At 47.1% G+C, this 7,525-nt stretch overlaps 1 protein-coding gene across 1 annotated transcript in view; it reads right to left on the minus strand.

Annotated features, from left to right (window-relative positions):
- The window catches only part of LOC141779961 (scavenger receptor cysteine-rich domain-containing group B protein-like), a 58,388-nt gene that overhangs the window by 6,482 nt on the left and 44,381 nt on the right, over positions 1–7,525 (minus strand). The window lies entirely within an intron of this gene.

Raw genomic sequence — 7,525 nt, forward strand, 5'->3', positions numbered from 1 at the left:
ACTGAGGGGAGACACTTATCACCCCAACAGGGGGACCTGATAAGGAGGCCCAGCCCTATGGGCAGGTAGGATCAAGTCACCTCCGGGTTGCACCCAGCACCAACTCGCCAGAGGAGGTGCCAGCTGCAACATTTCAGCGGTAGAATCGGGTGAAGGTAGATGGAGCTGACCATGTGGCTGCCGTGCAATCTCATCTAGAGAGGCACCCCGCCACAGTGCCCATGAGGTCGCTACACCTCGTGTCGAGTGTGCACGCACCCCTGGTGGCAACGGCCCATCCGTCTCCATGTAAGCCTGTTGGATTGTCTCAACAACCCAACGGGACAACCTTGACTTCGACAGTGGCCTACCCAAACACTCCGGTTTGAAACAAACAACAACTGGTCCGTTTGTCTAAACACCTGCGTTTGTTTTATGTACATCGCCAGGGTCCTAACCGGGCATAGTATCGGCTGTTGTCAGTCGGCTCCCTCCCTCTCTGTGGGAAATGACAAAGCTCAACTGACTGGCTCATGTGCATTTCCGAGAGTATTTTAGGGAGGAAAGCCGGATTAGGGCGAAGGATCACCCCCGCACCATCCGGCAGAAACCTGCAGCAGCTTTGATGAATAGAAAGAGCCTGCAGCTCCCCTATTCTCCTTGCAGAGGTCACTGCCAGAAGGAAGGCTGTTTTAAGTGACAGCCATTCCAGCTCTGCAGATGCAATAGGCTCAAAAAGGGGGTGCTGCAATGCCCCCAGGACGCGGTCCAAATCCCAGAGGGGCGCAGCCGGCCCTCTACTATGAGCTGTAAGCCTATGAGCCCCTTTGAGGAACTGTGAGATCAGAACACAGACGCTCTCGGGGAGTCTGAGTTCCCCGACACGAGCAGCCTTAATAGCTGCCACCATACCTTTGAGGGTGGTGGAGGACTTCCCCGCATCTCACTGTTCCTGCAAGAATTGCAGGATGTCTTGAGCCGTACAGGCCAAAGGGTCCACCTGGTTTGCCTCGCACCATGACAGGAACACCACCCTACCGATAGGAGTAGGCTGCCCTAGTTGAGGGCGCCCGAGCCCCTTGGAGGGTTGTGACTACCTGCTCTGGAAACCCCATAGCGAGGAACCCTGTCCTCTCAGGGGCCAGGCCCAGAGCTTGAGACCCCGGGGGAAGGGGTGGAACAGTGACCCCCATGCCTGAGACAGCAGGTCTCTCCTGACTGGAAGCTCCCATGGGGCTCCGTGCAGGAGAGGTGGAATGCCGGCTTAAACCCATGTCATGTGGGGCCAGTTTGGGGCCACCAGAATCACTCTCCTGTTCTCCGCCTGCTCCGAAGAAGAGGCGGGAGAAGGCTGTATGGAGGGAAGGCATACAGTTGGCCCTGAGGCCATGGATGCGCCAGAGCGACCGTCCCGAGAGGGGGGGTTGTCCCTCCCCAGGGAGAAGAACAGAGGGCAATGTGTCGTCTCCCTGGAGGCAAACAGATCTGCGTCCACTGTACCCAACCGGCAACAGATCTCCGATACAACCTCGGGGTGTAGCCTCCACTCCCCCGGGTCCAGACTTCCTCTGGACAGCCGGTCTGCTGCTGTGTTTGTAGAGCCTGGCTCATGCACCGCTCTCAGAGGCAGAACCTGAGGGTGCACCCACTGTCCAAAGCTTGTGTGCCAGCCGACACAGGAGGGGAGAGCCCAGGCGCCCCCTGCCTGTTGACATAGGCTGCAGCTATGGTGCTGTCGGTTCTTACCAGCACCTGATGCCCACGGAGACATGGCATAAAGTGCATGAGTGTGAGGTGAACTGCTCTCAGCTCCAACACGTTTATGTGCTGACCTGTACAGGGGCCAGTCCAGTGAACGCTGACACCCCGGCGTTCGTGAACTGCAATGTTGCCTGTGTGCTCCCACCAATGAAGGGCCACACGAAGCCACCGGGTGACCGACACCTCGGTTGACAGGGACCTCTGAGGGCACAACCCCAAGCTCAGGAGACACCTCTGCACAGGCCGCATGTGCAGAAGTGCCAAGGGTACCACCTGAACAGCAGCTGTCATCAGGCCCATGAGGCAGAGACGCAGTCTCAAGCTGACCTTTGCTGTTAACCGGAACTGGGAGAGACAGGCCATCTGTGTCACCTGGGCGGGCTCCGACCTGCTTTTGTTTGTGTTGAGGCGTAGGCCTAAACCCTTGATGTGCTCCAGGAGCATGGACACATCAGGTAATTCAACACCTTGAGGCCCAGCCGCCGAAGAGGTGCTAGGACAGCATCCATGCACCTCGTGAAAGTTCGAGGGGCAGAAGAGATACCAAAGGGGAGGACTCGAAACTCTTAGGTCCTGCCCTTGAACTCGAACCTCAGGAAGCGCCAGTGATTTTCCCAGATCTCTCTTTCTTTTGGTATCTGAAAATAGGCGTCTTCAAGGTCGATTGTAGCGAACCCGTCGCCTTGGCTGACTGCCTGTCTCACCCTCGGAACAGTCAGCATCTTGCATCTCAGGGGACGGAGATACTTGCTGAGCCCCCTGAGGACCGAGATTGGTCGGAGTCCCCCGTCCCGTTTGGGGACAAGGAAATAATGGGAGTAAAACCCTGCTTGCTGGTCGCCCTGTTCCAACTCTCTTATGGCTCCCTTGGACAGGAGTGATGTCACCTCTGCCCGCAGCACTTCCCTGTGCTTCGGGTCCACCAATTTAGCCCGAGGAGCTGAATTTGCCAGAGGAGGACTGCACAGAAATTGCAACCTGTATCCCTGGGTCATGGTGGAAAAACTCAGGGACTTGCGTCCATGCCGCGTCTCGTGCCAAGAAGGGCCAGTGGCGGTCTGGGTTCGGCACACCGTCAGGAGCGAGGGAATGGCCTAGAGGGTCTCTGACCTCGGTCACGCCCCCCTTTCCTTCCTTGCCACCGAGCCCTCTGCCTATGAAACGTCTCCAGCTGGGGTCTAAGGTCCTCTGGACCCCACTGGGGCTGCGTAACAGGCCCTGGGGTTGAGGTGCCGACATCTCCCCAGCATCGTGCCGGGCTTCCCTGGCCTGTTGCGACATACTTACCTTTCCGAACCAAACATGGCAGAGGGCTCAACAGGAAACCGTAGAAGTGTGTCTCGGTCTTCCTGCTGCAGCCGGGACTGTGACAGCCAAAGGTGGCGCCTCACTGCTGCGACTACAGCGTGTAGCCGCGGACTACGTGTTCTGTACCTGCCGGAGCAGGACAGGAACACACACCCACACCGGTCAACATTCGCAGCTGCAGCCGATTTAACGGCACAGCCTCTGGACGCGTTAGCGACTTTCGCAATACGTCCTGGAAGCCCCGGTACCTCGGTCATCCGGCAGTGCCGGTGTGTCTTAAAAACTATCCACGTCACCTGACCTAGGTGAGATCATTCCCCATACATATGGAATATGTAAGCTGGAGAGATAGTCTCGATACGATAGAGAACGAGGTGCTTGTAGGTGAGGAGGTCTCTGAACACTCGTTACCTCCTAATTCTCTCATTCACGTAGTGCTCAGTGCCGGTATATCCACCATGCAGCATGTTACGAGTGTCACTGCTATGTTTATATGTTTACAGCATCAAACTGATCGATTCACAACTTGCCAAAATGATCAAGACAATCAGTAATATCCCCCACATGGATATCATTAGAAAAAGGAAGTTTGACAGGTGAACACTATTTATCTATTTATTTAAGTTGTTATGGTGAACTTGTCCTGCATTATGATTAGGACTGATAATGATAATGAGGATATGGAGTGTAACGGTTGTGTGAGAGCTGTCACTGGCTTTATTTCCACACTTTGTTAATTTACACTCTCCATACTGGTGAAGATGTGCCGGGTGGAAGTGACTGGTGAAGATGTGCCGGGTGGAGGTGACTGGTGAAGATGTGCCGGGTGGAGGTGACTGGTGAAGATGTGCCTGGTGGAGGTGACTGGTGAAGATGTGCCGGATGGAGGTGACTGGAGGAGGCAGAGTGTGTGGCGCATCGCGGTGGCGCACTGAGACAGTCTGATAGTTGCATCGGATTGCTGTTTTCATTTTGTCTATGTCTAGTTTGTCTATCCCCATCTAATAAGCCATAAATAGATTAATAAGTCATGTCATGTTCACTGCAGTGATTTTACACAACAACTTTATGAAAACTAATATGGTACTTGGTGATATCTGCACACTATTAGAAGATATTATTAAAACTATTGGCGCTCTGTTCTGCCATTCTTTAATACTATTTGAATAATCTTGGATTTCTATAACCGATGATGATGATTTCATCAGCTGCTCCACAGCTGACTGCGAGTGTCGGTAGTCCGGCCCTCTACTCTGAGCTACGGAGGTGGAGGGACATTGACGGTGAGACAGCGCTGATGAGATATTGAGCAGAATTTAATTTGAGTTGGCTGATATCTTTTACATTTGTAAGGTGCTTATGGAAAAGTTATGGCTCACTAGCACAAATAACACTGCTGTTTTAAATGTTTATGATAAAGTGGATATAAGTATGAAGTGAAGTTAAATGTGAGAGGCATCATTATAGGTATAATGACATTTAATGTCTACAGTCTGGCTTCAATTCACCACCTCACCGTCTGTGTCGCCAGTTTCCCCTACCTCGGTGCCTCCATAATGTGCGTACGCACGGGTCAAAGTTTCCGTACCGGTGCGCACATTCTCCCGTCAAGTTTGTTTTTATAGATCACAACTGTTGCGTGGGAAGTGGCGTACGCACATTTCAGGCCTCGTTTTGTGCATACGCAACGATTATAAATGAGATCCCTGGACACTTCCAGTCTTCCCCTCTCCATTCCACACTTTACTGATAATCCAATCGTCATCAACACCCTCAAGATATGGTTTCAATTTAGACAGAACTTTGGGTTCAAACAATTCCTCAACACAAGTCCTCTATGCAATAATCACCTTTTACCCCCAAGTAGATTAGACTTGACATTCTCTCTCTGGCAAAGACAAGGCATCTCTAATTTCAAGGATGTGTACATAAACTGTGTATTTGCAAGCTTTGATGACCTATCACACAAATTCAGCCTCTCCCAGTCCAGCTTATTTCGGTATTTCCAAGTCGGCCATTTCCTTCAGCGTCATGACCCCAACTTCCCAAATATACCCTCCGTCTCAGGTTTAGATGAGGTGCTGGAGATCCCTTTTAACTCCAAAAGGCTACTTTCAAGATTATATGACTGTATTGCTTCTCTAAAAAACATACCTGGGCAGGTGAACTAGGAGAGGACATGGAAGATAATATTTGGAACTGTGCTCTACAAAGAGTGAAATGACAGTACCTCATGTCCAAAACTAAATATTATACAATTCAAAGTTCTACATTGAGCTCACTTTTCCAAAGCAAGACTAGCCAAAATATACCCAAATGCACGCTGTGACAGGTGTCATAATACCCCTGCCAATCTGACCCATATGTTCTGGTCATAACTTACTGGTCTGTGATCTTTAAAACACTCTCAGAGGCACGTAGCATTGATTTACAACCTAATGCAGCAGCAGCTAGATTTGGCTTCACAGATGGAAAATACTCTAGAGTAAGGAAAAGACATAAAACCATTATTGCTTTTACAACGCTACTTGCACGCAGAAGACTATTGCTACACTGGAAATCAACTAACCCACCTAAAGCATCTACGTGGTTGGGTGACCTGATCCATTTTATACAGCTAGAAAGGATAAAATACTCACTTAGAGGGTCCAGAGACAAATTCCTATCGGTCTGAGATCTGACTCATTTAGACAAACTGAAGACTCTACCTGACACCCTTCAGCAGTTCCAGTCAATTTAGGACACTCAACCTCGTAGACTTCAACTTACAGTATAGTCTAACTATCATCCTGACTTATTCACTTTGTTTTATTCTAACCACTTTATCTTATTTATATATACAGTACATGCATGTGGGTATATGTATGTGTGTATTTATATGCAATATATATGTATATGTATGGGTATGTACATGTAGGTATATGTGCGTGTGTATGCATATATACATGTATATATTTTTTTCTCAAATAGAATGCTTGCAACATTGCTTTAAACCAATTACTCTCACTATTTCTATATTTATCAATATTAGTTTGCTGTCAATCTGACATGGTGCTCTGTTTCCCTCCACATGGCACCCCAAATGTATAGGCTTCTTGGGAATATGTTATGCATGTAGGTGTGAACCCCATGAATAGGCGGGTGAGACAGGTGGGACGTTTGTTATATATGTACACTTAAAAAAAAAAAATGGAAACACTCTTTTAAGTGTATGTTTCTCACCACATCATGCTACAAATATATACATCCCTTGAACATTGTACAGTGTCAATGTCTCCAAATAAATAATTATTGAAAAAAACAAACATGTATTAACAATTTATTTTTACACTGAAAGAAATTCAACATTTTAGGAAATACACTTATTGCCTTTAAAACAACCTTAAAACGTATTTGCGTATTTGAGTATAAGAATTTTCACCAATAAAACAAAATATCATTATTAGCTGGTCATGTTGCCCTGTATCATAATCTATCGTTTTTGGGGAACATGAAGCCAGTTAGTGCAACTCCATCAAAGGAGTACTGCTTGGTCTCTGAATGAAGCTTCATTAGGACTATAAAGCTTCATTAGGCCTATGAAACTTCATTAGGCCTATAAAGCTTAATTTACCTATAAAGCTTGGTTAGACCTATAAAGCTTAATTAGGCCTATAAAGCTTCATTAGGCCTGTAAAGCTTCGTTAGACCTATAAAGCTTCATTAGGCCTATAAAGCTTCATTAGACCTATAAAGCTTTGTTAGACCGATAAAGCTACATTAGGCCTATGAAGCTTCATTATGCCTATGAAGCTTCATTAGAGCTATAACGCTTCATTAGACCTATACAATTAAAACAGTTTTAGTTCATCTATGTATAGGCTATTCAATTAAAAATTATGAGAAGTGAATGAATAGCTGCTAACTTGGAGCAATCCTTTGCAGTGGGTCAAAAAATCTAAACCAGTTTCACGGGAAAGCGTATAAATACCACGACATTACACGGACATTCTGTTTGTTACGAGTACGCATTAAGCATTTTCATGTGTCATTTGTTGTTACGCCCCTGTCTAGGGGGGTCAGAGCGCAACATAAAAATATGAAGAATTTTCTGTCCCCGGTCCCCAAACCACAATCTCAGGACTAGATTTTTGATTTAAGTAAAAAGGTTTATTACCAAACTCAATTCAACAAACAAAACAATGAGACAAATGAACTCAGGGTAAACTAAGGCCAAAACAACAAACAAAATCTATCTTTTAAACACCCTGACTAACCTTAAACAAAAATAATCAAACAAACAGAATACAATGACTGAGTCTGGCTCCCTAGGATACAGCAGATGAACAGGAGAAAAAGTTAATAAAAGAAAACGGCAGTTCACCCCTACCAAACAATTTACTATTTTTGAAACAAAGAAAAAAGACTATTTCAAGTTATACAATCTACCAAAAACTAAAGGCTACTAAATCCACAGTAATTCACAAGTTAAACACAA

The sequence above is a fragment of the Sebastes fasciatus genome, chromosome 13 (genome assembly GCF_043250625.1).
Source record: "Sebastes fasciatus isolate fSebFas1 chromosome 13, fSebFas1.pri, whole genome shotgun sequence".
Lineage (NCBI taxonomy): Eukaryota > Metazoa > Chordata > Actinopteri > Perciformes > Sebastidae > Sebastes > Sebastes fasciatus.